The sequence below is a fragment of the Chiroxiphia lanceolata genome, chromosome 6 (genome assembly GCF_009829145.1).
Source record: "Chiroxiphia lanceolata isolate bChiLan1 chromosome 6, bChiLan1.pri, whole genome shotgun sequence".
Taxonomy (NCBI): domain Eukaryota; kingdom Metazoa; phylum Chordata; class Aves; order Passeriformes; family Pipridae; genus Chiroxiphia; species Chiroxiphia lanceolata.
Window position 1 is genome coordinate 49,555,102 of NC_045642.1, and position 15,175 is coordinate 49,570,276.

Genomic DNA, 15,175 nt, shown 5'->3' on the forward strand with positions numbered 1-15,175 from the left:
GCATTCTCTGGGCATCAGGCAAAGCATCAACAGCTGGTCGAGGGAAGGGATTGTCCCACTCTGCTCTGCACTGGGGCAGCCTCACTTTGAATACTGTGTGCAGTTTTGGTCACCACAAAATAAGACAGACATAAAGCTATTAGGGAGTGTCTAAAGGAGGGCAACGAAGATGGTGAAGGGCCTTGAGGGGAAGCTGTATGAGGAGCAGCTGAGGGCACTTGGTGTGTTCAGCCTGGAGAAGAGGAGATTGAGGAGAGACCTCATTGCAGTTACAACTTCCTTGTGAGGGGAAGAGGAGGGGCAGGCACTGATCATTTCTCTGTGGTGACCAGTGACAGGATCACAGGGAATGGCCTGAGGTTGTGTCAGGGGAGATTTAGGTTGGATATTAGAAAGAGGTTCTTCAGATAGAGGGTGGTTGGGCACTGGAACAGGCTCCTAGGGAAGTGGTGACAGCACCAAGCCTGACAGAGTTCAAGAAGCGTTTGGACAATGCTCTCAGGCACATGATGTGACCCTTGGGGATGGTCCTGTGCAGGGACAGGAATTGGACTTGATGATCCTTGTGGGTCCTTTCCAACTTTGCATATTCTGTGATTCTGTGAAAAAGCTTTGTGCTTTCCACACAGATATTTCAGACATTAGGGCCTTGAGTTTAAGGTGCTTCTGATGGCAAAAAGAAGACCAGATACATGTAATAAACAGTCTGTCTGTGCAATTGTTCTTGACAATGTTTAAAAAACCAAACAGCAATTAATGACAGTTAATGACAATTTCAGCAAAGTATTAATAAAAGATTTATGGAGAATGATTACAAGAAAATAAATTTGTTTGCTTGTAATTTCAAAGATAATACTTCTGATTGTGTTATTTTATGCCTCTTTAGCTGGTTAGAGTTAAATTTGTTAATATTAGCCATGATTCCAGAATGGAAATGGAAGGCAAGGGAGGACTAAGAGTTGTTGAGCCTAAGGGTTTTATGAACTGTTTTTCAGTCCTTAACATGCAGTGCCTGTCTGCATCTGACATAAGGTCCTGTGGCTCTGTCTTTTGTGACACTGTAAAGCACCCTGCCACATCCTTGACAAAAGGGATGAAGAATTTGATGGCAACACTTATTTTTTTTCTAGGCAGGAAAATTGCTGTGGCTATCTAAACTCTTTGCTGCTTACAAAAATTCTTTCCTTTTGCTTTTCCCCCAGTTCTGAACCTATCAATGATCAAAAAAATGAAGACATTTTGGCCACTTCTACTTGCTGTTTGTCTCCTGCTTACCCCTTCTTTCTTCGGTCTCTCTCTCTCTGCACCTCTCCAGTTCCATTTTCTTTTACCCTGTCTAACCTCATTCTTCTTTCTTATGCTAAAATGCATTCCTCTCACTTTTATCTACATATTCTCTTTTCTAGAAGTGATTTTAAGACAGACCGCTTCAGTTCTCCCTGAACGTTTTTACTTTCCTCCCTGTGTTTTTTTTTTTTCTTTCCTTGCTTTTCTTTTTGTTTTTTTTTTTTGTTTTTTTTTTTTTTGTTTTGTTTTTTTTTTTTCTTCAGTTGCTCTTCCCTGAGAGCTGCCATTTGCTCTTTCCCTGGAGAGGTTGCCAAGGGTATGACACCACTGGCACTTGCATGCATTGGAGGGTATTTTTTTCAGAACCTGCAAATAAGGGAATGGAGATTTTATCAAGATTCTTCTTCTGCCTTATCAATTGCTCAGGGTTAGTGCTAGCAAAACAGAGCAGCTATTTTCTTGTCTCAATGAAATGACTACTGTCAGATGCAAAAGTTCAGGCTTGGAGACTGCTCTGTTTAACTCTTTCACTCAATTTGTTTCCAAATTCACATCAGGAATGAATTTGGGGTCAAGCTTGACCAAGTTACACTATTTAAATCATTGACTTGGCACACTTGCATGCACTTGTCACCATGATTAAAACTGACCTTTTTATTTAGATATGCAAGGTCATTTGGCCTGTTGAGATTTTTCAAGCGCCCTCTTGCATTAGGGCATGGTTCTCTGTGTGCCACTAGCTCTTTTTTATTCCAAATTTCGTTGACTGTTGAGATCCAAGCATGCAAATTTTCCTCTTACACATCAAGGGGAACCCCTTTATCCTATTTTCTGCCTAATAAGGTAGACCTATGCATATCTTCCAATGTGTAATACTCCAAGCCCCCTTTAAGAGGACGAGCTATGGACACGCATTTATGCATTTCCATTCCAGGGTTGCTCTTCACTGGTCAAAGGGATGTTTCAAATTAGTAAGGGAATGAGTAGGGAACTATTCATATCTGTGACATACTCACTTGGTGGCAGGCGAAACAGGCTGTTTGCTAATAAGTGGTTTGGATTGTTTTACAGTATGATTTGCTATACATTGTGCTTGGATGTTTAGCGAACAAACTGGTGTGTTCTTCATGCCAACATTCTGTGAATGAAAGGGCCGTGCAATTCTGTACAGCTTAGTACATGCCCGAAATGATGCCTCAGATCCATATTGACCTCGTCACCACACATGCATTAACTTGCATGAGTCCTAAACCAAGAAAGCATGAAACATCCATTTAATAGTGTATTTACATATCAGCTTAATTTCAGAGGAGGTTCTGATCACATTATAAACCTTTTTTACCAAAGAATTTCATACTGGCTTGTCATACTGGCTTGTACCAATCCTTTGCAGAGTCCTGTGTAAAGGTCAATGTAAAGATGCACATTCAAACATAATTTGTATGTTCTGTGTTCAGAAATTTCCTACAGGAAACATAATTTTTGGCTCTTTACTATGTCTAGCCACAAAACTCAGTATATTTGACAAAACTCTTCTGCCAGCTTTGGCTACTGGTATAAATTTGGCAGGGAGATACAGTAAGACAGTTGTGTGGTAGAGTATTAGGGAGGGCTTCACCTCGTATCCCACTTGTACACACCTAAGAAACCTCTGTAGAGACTATTCAGACGAAATCAAGCAAGAGTAGAGCAAACTATTAATTTAATCAGGACTTTATTATGCCTCATTATAGGCTTACTGAAGCTTTGAGGAGAATAAGGCCACTTAGAAATGGGAATTTAAGTTTTGTCCAGAACAGTAAACTGCAACAGAGTTTAAAAGTCACTGTGCAATCCACAACTCATACACTTGTAGGTGCTTCATGCTTAAAAGGGATGAGAGTTAAGAATAAACCTGATTTCATAAGGCAAGTCTAAGTGTTGCAAACCTGTTTGCTGTGGCCTACCTCCATAGCCATGCCTTTGTTGAGTGCCAGTGCTCATGGCCAGTATCTGGGAAGGCTGGGCCCTGGGGAAACCCAGTCAAGCTAGGAGGGGGTGACCTGGGCTGGCAGCAGAGAGATGACAGGATCTCAAATTCATCTCCTTCTGGGGTTCCCATACCCGACTCAGCACTGCCAGGAGACACTTGTCTCGACTTGGGAGTTGCTGCCTGGATTATTCCCTGAGGAAACACATATCCTATTTCTTATGAAATGGCAATAGAGTGTCCTTCTTCTTTTTCAAATGTAGTGAGAGGAGGAAAGACTGTTTTTTTAGTGTGTGTTGTTCAAGGAGATGCCGAATGCTCAGAAGATCAAAGTGAAACTTCACTCTTCCCCGAGCAGTGGTACAAAGTTGTAAAAGCCATCTACAAAATACATCTCTCTCTCTCTATATATCTGAAAGATTGCATTGTATGGGTATCAGTATCAACTGACAGAGATTTTACCAATGGCGAAAGCTTGTGAGGCATCTCTGTACTGTCTTAGCACAACTGTACCCGTGCCAAAGTTGGCACAAGGTACCCATGCAAAAAATCCTTTTGTGTTTTCAGCTCCTCTTGGGAAGTGCTTTAATAGCGCACAAAGAACTTGTCTCTCCTCTCACAGCACTTTTCACCTCAAGAAAGCTCCTACCCATAACAAAGCTGCTACCAAGCTCTTTGGGCAGCCCCACTGGTGCACATCACAGCACAGGGCTGTGCAAGGATAAAGCAGCTGGGAGCTGCCCCACCAGCAAAAGCGGCTGAAAGGAGGAGGTAAATCAGAGAGCTGCTTTGTTTATAAGTGCAATGATTTCAAAGCTCTTCTCCATAATGATGGAATATTTCATTAGCTATCGACACATAAAAATGTTTTCCAATAAAATTGGGCTCATACAAGACACCCATTTACTTCATAGGATTGGTCTATCCTATGAGTCCCCAGTGCACAGCAGAAATATCCAAGCTACTTATTTACCAGTAGAGATTCAAACTGCAGTGGCATCTCCTTGGGTTACAAAAAGTTGGTTCAAGAAACAAGGTAAAGATCTATTAAGCATATTTTCAATCAGCTTCATCTCCTGGCTAGGATGCTAGCAGTACTTGTGGCAGCTATGTTTAGAGCTCTCAGCTAGATTCAACTGCTGGGATAGACCAGACAAGATGATGTGTGGGCTCTAGTCACACTTCAAAAACTCCTTATTAGCAGATACAGGGTAGGACTGGAAGAATAATTTTGTAAGTTATTCAATACTAGACCATCAATCTGCATAACTTGCATGTTTATAAGAATATAAGAACATGAATGGAGGCTGTTACATCTCAGTACTGGGGGTGTTCATCAAACAGCCAATTGCTTCATGCTGGCCATCAGTCATCAGAGGCAAATCAGTTCCCACAATAGAAACTGGTGGGAGAGTGAACTTGATTTAAGACTGGTTTGTGAACAGGACTCCTGCTAGAGGAGCTTAGTGCACTGACGACAGTTGCTTTCAGGGACACAGCCATCAAATTTGTGTGCAGCCACCCACAATGAGCCTTGCTGGCCAGCCTGGTGCTATGGTTCAGACATATGGGGCTCATGTTGAAAAGGACACTTGTCTGGTGAGAGTTTTCAGAGCACGGGAAGAATCACATTCCAACTTCTCCCCTTGACTGTCTTAGGACAAAAAAAAAATTAGTCCAGATATATTCTACTTGATAATCTAAAGATAGAAATCAAAGAAGAAACCCTAATGATGAAAATTCTCTGAAACCTGTTTTTTTTCTCTATTAAAATTAGTTAACGGCCATATGTGGACCATTTATCTGTCCAGAAAAAAGGCAGTATACTATCATTATTGTAGAAAGAGGTTACTGGCTCAACTACCTTCCATGTACAAAGTAATGTTTTACAGTTATAATAAACACAGCTCCATCTGGACAACTTTCAGCACCACATTCACTACTGCTCAGTGTTTGTCATGGACCAACGTTCAGTACTCCCAGTCTCCCAAGGCTCTTACATTCCCCATATTCCATCTCCTCTCTGGTAAGTTAGATAGTCCAGCATCTAAAGACAAACTGTCTTGTCCCAGTGTTTATTATATATTACCCCCATATGTGATTTTTTTTTTACTTACTCTTCCAAACTAGAGAGTTTATAGGTAACTTGGATGCATACTACCTGCAGCATTTGGAAGGACTAGGTATATTGGGTTATTTTCAGTTTTGGACATTTGATGGAGCTCTCCCTTCCTCAAGCTTCATTGCCCCTTTTCTCCTTACAAAATATTTTGTGAATCAGAAAAGGCCATTCTTTCCCTAGAGACCTTTGAGTACTTCAGTCTGGCCAAACAAAACTAGTGATCAGGTGATAAATAATATTTACAAGAGCAAGTAAGCATACAATTTTTACATCTTCAGACCTTTTCTGTCTGTCTTGTGTGGAGAGGAGAGAAGAGCTGTACAAGTGCCCTGCACAGTGTTAGGACTATTATGCAAAAAGGGGAAAGTCTCTTTCACAGCTCTGGAAGTCATATTGCAGCAATAGGCTTTGATCTAAACCCCAAGATACAATCACCCCAGGAGGGGATTCTTCTTTTCTGGCTGTTCACATGAGCCTTTCTGAAGCCTGCATTATTTACCGCTAATTTGGCTCTCCTCACAGCCAGTTTTAGCTGACTGGTTCCTGACGTATATTTAAGCAAGCCCTGCAGGTGTGTGGTGATTTCTGTTTTTGGGATGGTTCACACTCAAATCCCCCTCTCTGTGCACAGATTGAAGATCCAGCCTTTGCTGAGTGCTTCTCTTGCGGGAAAAAAAAAATCCATACGTAACTGCTCTGCAGCCTTCATCAGCACTTAGAAGTTCCCTGAGCTGGTGCACTCAGGCTTGCAAAGCGTGGCAGGCAGATCTCTTTCTTGCAGAACTGCATCTATCCCAGCCTGCTAAAGTCGCTCTGGGTATATCTGAAGGAAGGATTTGGCCTGTCAGATTGCACGTAATTGCAGTAGATTGCTGAGCCGCACATGAAATTCAAGAAGTGGAGTTTAGTCTTCATTTATTTTGAGCAGTGCAAGTCAGAGTAAATCCACAGACTTTGTTGGACTGAGGAAGATTGGTTCTGATGTTACAGAGGAAGATCTGTCCCGGGGAGACTAGGTGATGAAATCCCATTCCTACTAAGTCCTTCAATGAAGCTAAATTCAGAATTTTCTCCTAGCACAAACCCAATCTTAAGGAAGAGAAGCGCTTTATTATTAGGATACCGGACAATTAACTGACATAATTGATAAAGTAATTTCAGTGACCCCTCACAATTGCAACTCATTCTTTGCATTCCCTCTAATGATCTGTAAAAGGTTTTATTGACTGGAGGGTCTGCCGGGTGTTCTCAGTGTGGAATACACTGTTGATATGTTTTGATTACAGAAAGAAAAAAATAAATGAGACCAATATAAAAAATGAGCTCATGTTGCCAGCTTTCCGGCCTGGCAAAAAGCCACTAAATGAAATAAAAAACCTCAAACAAACAAACTAAAAACAAACCAAAAAACTCCCAACCATAACCCCAAAAACCAAAAGAAGAAAGAAAAAAAAAAATTGAATGGAACAAAGTCTGGAGGATGGTCATGTCCATGGCCCTGCCATTTGAGCAGTGCCATTTAGGGATGAGCTGGGCATACTCCTGCTCCTCAAAGGCCTGTCCTGCTGCAGAGCAGTGCAGGCAGCTAAGGCACATTCATGGAGCTCAGTTCATGGTGCACCACGATCTTCCAAGCAATCCAGAAACAGCCTGGGATTGGCATTATGTATGTCCCACCCAGATAAATGGAATTATATGTAACTCTATTGCGTTAGGCTTGATCTGTCCTAACAAGTCTATTTAAAGAGAGTAGCCAGATCCAATTTCTGTCCTAACTTCTTACAGAAGACAATAAACAAGCTTGAACAGTCTAGTCTAATGAAAAGAAAGAGTGGATGGGATTGGCCTCAGGGAACACCAGAAAAAGAGAAGGGCATTTGAAAGGAAGAAATGAGAAGAAGCCATAGGTAAATTTAGGCTGGAGACGCAAATAAAAGTTTCTTTCACTCTCAAAATACCAATTTGAACTGGGATCGCTGGAGGAGAGAGCAGGGAGAGAGAGAAAACTACACAGCTTCCATATTGGAGGGGAAAGTGGAGGAAGGAAAAGGTACAAGAATGCCCTACCATGTCTACAAACTGAATGGCTTTTGGTGCCCATGCTTCCAGTCAGGTTGGGCATCAGTACTAGAAAGATGTGGGGTTGGAATAATAAGGGACTGAGAGAGGACATGATCAAGGGCTGCTCTTCGCTGCTCTCTTGCTGTCTCTGAAGGACAGTATTTCTCTCACCAGCCAAGTGACTGTAGATACTGCCATTTTAGGCAATGGACTTTTCCATCCTTAAAACAAAGTTGATCTTCTGTGCTACTTTGTGCCCAGATTTTTTTGCTCAATACAAGTAACTACCTTGCCATTTAATCACTGGTAAACATAGGCAAGACCTTGAATGATAAGACTTGATCCATATAGAAGAACAAGGCTAAAGAATAATTTCACAAAATTATTTAAATAGTATGATTAATTTCTGTACAGATGAACAAGAATTCTCTGTAGATTTTCTGCTACATAATGTCTTCAAGAGAGGAGAGTCTGCAACACAAATAATGCAAGGAACTGAGAAGAAAATCAAAACTTGTAAAATGAACTGACCTTTGCAGATATCTAGATCACTTTTCATTTGAGGCAATCTGTCTCTACCTCCAACTAGAGTGAAGCCACTATTTCCAAGCATCTGCTTCTGGCTTTCTCCACTCACAACGAAGAGTCTGCAGAGCCAGACCCTGCTCTTTGCAGGATAAATGCAAACCCACTGTGCCTGGACTGGGCAGGGTGGTCCCAGCCTTCCCATGCTCCAGATGGGCAATGGGGCAAGTCCATGCAGAAGCAGAGCAACCAGAAAGTCCTGCACACCTTGATGTCTGCACACTGAAAGATTTGGTTTTGTGCAGATGTGGCTTTAGAAAATTGTAACTGGGGACAATTTCTGAGGAAGAAATTGAGTTCAGCCAGTCTCTACACTGGCTTCTCAGGGCTCAGAGCAACTGAAGGCAAGAACCTACAGTTCCAGCAGCTGGGAGTATTAACATTCATAAGGTTTCATGCTGCTGCCTCAAAAAGCAAACACCAAAGGGAGCACTATTTCTCCACGTGGGACCTCTTTTCATGGCTTCTTTTAAAGGCCAGAATGAGGAACTACCTATTTTCCCACTCCAACCTTGCACACAGCTGGGATCAGACTCTACATACATCTCTTTACATACATCTTTAACCCTCTGTTATTAGTGCTTCACTCCTTCACCTGGCATTAGCTTGGGGAACGGATGCTGTGACGTTCATCTCCACGAATGCTCTCTGACATGGCTAATTAGTCAGCAGCTCTCCAAGATGGACAAACCAGGATTATCATTCTCCAGCCCAGCCATACTAGAGGGGGTGGCCATGTGCCTGCTGATGGAGGGGACACTGGTGTGAGAGCAAGGCAAGAATGTGGCAGAGCAGGACCACCCCAGACAGTGCCATCTTCTCCCACCCCAGCTCTGCCTACAACGACCTACTGCATGTGTCGCCTTCATGGCAAGGCTCTCCAAAGCAGGGAGCTATGTGCTGCTTAGCAACCCTGCAGCATAATAAACATTCAGGATTAAATACACAGGGTCCAGAGGAGGAAGGACAGAGGTAGCAGAAATCAGACCATGCAGCCACACAAGTGGTGGCAGCACAGCTGCAAGGGGCTCTAGGGTGGCTGCAAGCGATTGATGTGCACCCCTGGTGTGTCACAGATCTGCAGAGGGGGACCCTGTCTGAACCCTTTCCTGCTGGGCAGTGTGCTGCAGGGCAGTAAATAGCACAGCAAGGGGGGTATGTGCAGGATGTAACCTTCCTTCAAGTGGGGACCCTTGAAACCAGCTCAAGAGGACAAGAACCTCTGAGCCTTCTTCATTAACACTGCTCTCTGTGAGGGCATGGTAAAGCTGAGGTCTTGTTAACACACCAAGTTGTGACTAACTAACAAGGTGTGAAGCTAATGCACACAAATTTACAGTGGGAAATAAAATTGTTTTGGTCAGAGCCTCGTTACTTCGGGCTGGGATTCCCTGCAACAGGAGGGAAGTGCTTCCGAGTCAGCTCCTGCTGTCGAGCTCCGCCTTTCCCTGGGGTTTCTGCACACTGGAGTCCAGGTTAGAGCCAGGCATCAAAATCAAAGCCAGCAGAAGCCACAAATTAGGGGAGTCAAGGGTGGCACCAAGCCAAGGCTGCTGGCCAGAAGGATGCTGAAAGGTCTGGCAGGAAGGGGGTGTCTTCTACGTGGCCAAATCTGGGGCAATGGTAGGGTGATGCAGAAAATAAAGTTCTGCAGAAAAATGAAAGGGCAGAGACTGGGAGTAGGGAAAGGAGCATGTGCACAGGGCTGAGAGGGGTGCTGAATGGTCTGATCATATTGAAAGTGTTTGGATGCTCGTGATGGCTGGGAGATCAACTGGTGCTCAGCTGCTTCTCGTTCAGGTCTGGCTTCTTGTCAGGCTGAGGCAGAACAGACTGTCTGGCAAAGCCTGCCTGGAGCAGTGTGGGACATGTGTGGAAACTGCTAGGGCACTCCCATGCTTTTCTAACTTTTTTGTTCTAATTTTTGGGGGTTAAGAACTCCTGCAAATTCACCATGTGTGCTGAACTCAAGAGGAGCTGCAGTTATTCAGACACTGGAGAAATCAGGCTTTATTGCTTTTACTCCAGATGCAAAGCAAAAGGGGCAGTAAGGGCACCCAGGAGGTTTCTGTAGGAATCTTACTGTGTAAAGGGAATTTCTGGGTCATACAGAGCTGGAGTAAAGGATCCACACAGCCACCCTACTACCATGGGCACAATTTCTTCTTCTGAATTACAAAAAGATTGACCCAAGAACCCCAGGATGCTGCTGCTGGGTTCTTGCAGGCTGTAAAAGACAGAGTCCTAAGCTCAAATCAAGACAAAAACTTTCTTCAAATGTGCTGGGTATGCCTCAGCCACAGCTGTGGCTTTTCACCAACAGGGTCAGCCACAGGTGACCTGTCAGCTTGCAAAAACAATGATTGGCTTAAAAATTATATGAAGGTCTAAGAAAATTTTATTTCTTTGCCTTTCGGAAAAAATGTAATAAAAACATCATGGTAAACCTGGCAACTCTCCTCTCCTGTATATTTTAAAGCTCTAGCATTCACCTGTGTCTTCTAGTTGTGCTGGGGTAAATTCAACCAATACAATTAGACCACCATGAGCATTATAGTCTGTTATGAGCATGTAAAATCCACCCATGGCTACTAGATTGCACTGAGGAAGTAACTCTGCAATACTTGGCTCTATTAGTAGACTTCTGCCTGTTCAATTTCTTCTGCACTAGAAAGAGAAGTTTGTTTCAGCTCACAGTGGAAAGTTAATTGTTCACAAGATAGATCGTAATGCTCTTCAGATTTCCATTGGCATCTTTATCAACACATCACAAATTATGAGTGAAAAAGTGCAAAATGATCCATCAGAGAGTATTCTGTGAAACATTTGGACCACTTGCTTTATGCTAAAGACTAAAGCCTCCTGAAGGCTTCCAGTCTTCCCAGCTATGAGAAACACTGGGGCATTTTATCCATTTATGACCACAAACTTTCTCCCTAGCAGAATGTGAGTTTGTACAACTTAGAAGAGACAGAGAAATCCTGCCCTATAACAGCTATGAAAACATGTAGCACTTATAAAAATCCCAGACTGACATCATTGGAGAGCAGATCCTTCTGTTTATCCAACCAACACATTCTGCAGAGGCAACAGCAAAGCACACTGTCCTGCACAGCAGTGCTAATACAGCTTGGCTCAGCTGTCTTTCTAAGTAAAAGACTATTTCATCCACTTTATATAGTAGTCCTTGATCTGTCAAAGGAACCTAAAAAGTAGTAGCAATATTTTAGCTGTTGTACTTAAAAAAAGTGGCCAATCTTCCTTCATCTTGATGCACCCAAAAAACACGGGGCAGCGCCAACTACCAGTAACCTGTCCAAAATCCCCAGTGATGTCACTAAATTAACAGAATAAATACAGCAGAGCTCTGGAATTTCTAGTGGGCTTGGGTCAAGTCGTAAAGCTGTTCAGCAGCTTGCTTGTCTCATAAACACTACCCTGGAAATTATTGCACAACCAACATCTAGACTTCAATACTGTTTGGGATAACAACTGATTTTCCTTGTACCAGCACACAGTTTTCATCAAGCAGGGATACATTTAGGTTAATAAATAGTGATAGCTTTGAAAGAACACAAGAAAACCAGTAAGAACTCTCCATCTGTGGAGATACCAAAACCCAGCAGAGCACAGATGTGAGCAACCTGCTCTAGATGACTCTGTTAGAGCAGAAGTTTGGATTAGAAGCTATCTCTTCTAACCTCAATCATTCTGTGATTCTATGAACTCATTTCTTGATGGTTAAAATATGGGATTTCCTGAAGAAAGACTGGTTCCTCAGGGTATTTAAACTGCCTTTATAAGACCACCTGCAGCCTCATTCCAAAGATGAGAGTAAATTAACTACTGGGAGATGATTAGGCAGAGAGGCTAGGCAACACATGGGGATGTTGGGCTTTGGTTGGGGGTAACAGAAGACCTGGACAGTGGTGTTCAGTGGTAGATACTGATGCTGTTGTTAAGCATCAACATTCAGACAGTGGAATTGGGCTACAATGTGTTTTCCTTACTTTTCCAAAATTTTCAAGTCTTTCAACTGCCCTCAGTAACATTCCCAAGATCTTCCAATGAAGACCCTATTCCCTTTTGAATGGCATTTCTTAGGAGTTGATCTGTTTTGCAGAACTGAACTGGTCTGACATCAATGAATTGCATCAAGGAGACAGAGATCTGCCCCCATAGACCTTCTTGTTCCCTCTCAGCATTTCCCACTCAAACAGTATTTTTAAACCCAGCTTTTCTATCAACTATCTTATTCTGTGTCTCCTGAGTAACTGCTGTCTTTGCTGGCACCTGCTGAGAATTAAGGCACCATTTCAGTACAAAACCTTCTAATATGTCAGATAGAATAGAAGAGATCAACAATCTCAATTCACCTTGACCCATCTGTCATCAGTCATGCCATGAGTATCTTCTTTTAAGTGGATAAGAACATTTAAGGTGCTGTTCTGTCTTCTCTCCCCACAACAGACAGCACTGTTTTGTTGCAATTAATGATGATTTTGGACTAGATCGTACTTGGCCTCTGTGGCTCACAGGAGGTGGCCATGTAGAGGACTACACAGTTCTTGCTCTTTGGGGGAGTGAGTGGTACAAAATGGGCTGGAGGAAAGGTACAGGGCCATGACCTGTTTAGTGGGCAATCAATTCCTGCACCATGGGACACTCTCACCACAGCCCCCACTGCTACTTCTTGGTCTCCTCAGTGTTTTTGCCTCACAAGCGTCTGCCTCATTTTGTTAAACAAAGCCAAATTTCAGAACCTTGCTCCCACTTTTGAAACTAGATCTTGCAGTATATGGGGACCATAAATCATACACTAATGCTAAGCACCCTAAAAATACCTGAGCAATGAATTTTAAGACAGTTTAAATATGACCTGTTGTTTTATTTCAGTCCAATGTTTTCTTCCATTTAATTATTATTTGAATGTGAACTCAGTGCCTATTTAAGGAAGTGCATATGTAGGCATTTATGGTACCTTTCTCTGAGGCTATGGGACACATACAAAACAGCAGCTTGACAAAGTTAGAATAGTGAATAAAAGGTATATTATGAAAAACTTGCCTACCATCAGCCTGTTTTCCCCTGCTGACTTAGAAAGAGGGCTCTTTGGCAGCAAGCCCTGTGGTACATCTGAGAACAGATGTATCCATCCTACCTAAAATCCAGCAGAGCCAAGGAGCCACATCCCCAGACACAATGAGCTGCTCATGGATCATCTCAGACTGTATGGATGTTCTGAAGATACTAAGTGTATGGTTTTCACATGTTGGAAAGCCATCTGAAAGACCTCCTGCCAGGTTGCATAGCTGGCACATCACTTGTCACAAAGACCAGGATGCTCAGCTTTGTTTTCCCCTTTGAGGTTTAAGAGATGGCTCCAGTATCTTAATTCATAGAGAAAACCAGGGATGTATTTTTCCCTTTTATGTAAATATCTTACTCCTCTCACAGACACTGACACACCAGTGAGCTGCAGAAATAAGATTATATATTGCAGGTCCCTCGCTCTCCCATCTCATCTGCTTAGTTACCAATAACTCTCATTAATCCTCTTTACTCTGTTTACTTCTCACTTCCTCAGTCTTACTGTCTCACTATTATTCAGGTGCTTGCAGATGTTAAAAAAGCTTAAGAGACAGTCACCTCCCCAGCTGATTAAAATGAATTAATTCCACTGATTGTTTTGATTCTGAATTGATTTACACCAGACGAGATGAGCTGCTGGCATTCACTGTGTACTTGCCCAAGCCCACAGATCATGTAATATACTGAAATAATCCAGCTTCCTCCAGCTTATGCTAGTTATGAACCGTCCTGGACCTCCTGGTTTTACTTCTTGATGAACAGTCTTCTGGGCAAGAGTAAGAATGGCAAGTTTTTACAGACAGAGACATGATAGGTAATTACTTGGAGGTATTCTAGATTTTGAACCAGTTATTCATCTGCTCTTGCTATGTTTTACAGAAATCACTGGTTGTGAGATCACTTTTTTATCCATTAATGAGTGGAAAAGTCCCACTGCTTACACTGAGGCTGAGCTCCAGCCAGTGATTAAGCCTGTCCTAGAAATCTGCAAATGTCACAGATGGTGCTAAGTGACACTATCATGTTTGATGTCCTCTGGTGCTTGATCTGTGTGGCACACACACCTGTAGCTGGTGTGCAGGTCATGCAGTGTCCAATGCTGCAGTCATCAGCAACACACACAGGAAATTTAGAGGTTGTTTGAAGTGCCTTTGAAGTATGGCTCCATATGTATTTTCCCAAGAGTTTAACCTGCCTAGCATTCTCTGAGTATTAAAGCTGATAGATGCAATTTGCTATTAGTTCCCTCATGGACAAGAGAGGTCAAATTCCATTCACTGGATGGATTTCAGCATTTCTTATGACCATTTCGTACTGGGAGAACCTGAGTATTCCAGGGGAGACACACGGATGGAGACAGTAGCATGCTTGCTTGGTTCAGGTATTTATTACACACAAAGAAGCACGAATCCACTAGGCTGTATTTATTACAAAAGTCTTAGTGCCTAAAATTGGTGATATGCTGAAGTTTTCAGTTTTTACGAGGGAAAACAAACTACCCTGAGAGAAACAGTTTATATACAGATTGAATAAAAATACATCTGAGTTATGATACCTCAAGGACAGTTAGTCCCTCTCTTCCTGCTTCAGAAAAGCAGACATGAGAGAGTTTGACTGGGTCTGGCCCTTGGAAACCAGGAAATGAGATTTTCAACTTAAGCACAATAGGATTTTTCCTTTTCTACTTCAAATTTGATTCACATGAAAGCGAGGGATTAATACAACAGATACAAACTCTGTGCAAATAAATCCCTACCTGCACTTTCTTACTAAAACATTTAACCCTTGTTACACCCTACAAACAGATGACTGCTGTTATTTCACTCGGCACCATCTCTTCAGTGGAGGAGGAGACAGATTTGTCAGAGATGCTGCAATAGACAGAGGTTAAAGTTCCAGAAGATGTGCAGGAAGGAGGGCCTAGAGGGAGAAGTGCAGAGGAGAGCTGGTGGGATGGGGGCGTGAGAAAGGACAGGGTAGCCAATACCTTATGGAGCCAGAGGCTGGGAACCCACTGGAGGGACTCTAGGCTTCAGTATCACCCAGATTAATCCCCTTAC

At 42.6% G+C, this 15,175-nt stretch overlaps 1 protein-coding gene across 1 annotated transcript in view; it reads right to left on the reverse strand.

The window, feature by feature from the left end:
- PRIMA1 (proline rich membrane anchor 1) overlaps positions 1-15,175 on the reverse strand; it is a 54,379-nt gene that overhangs the window by 5,072 nt on the left and 34,132 nt on the right.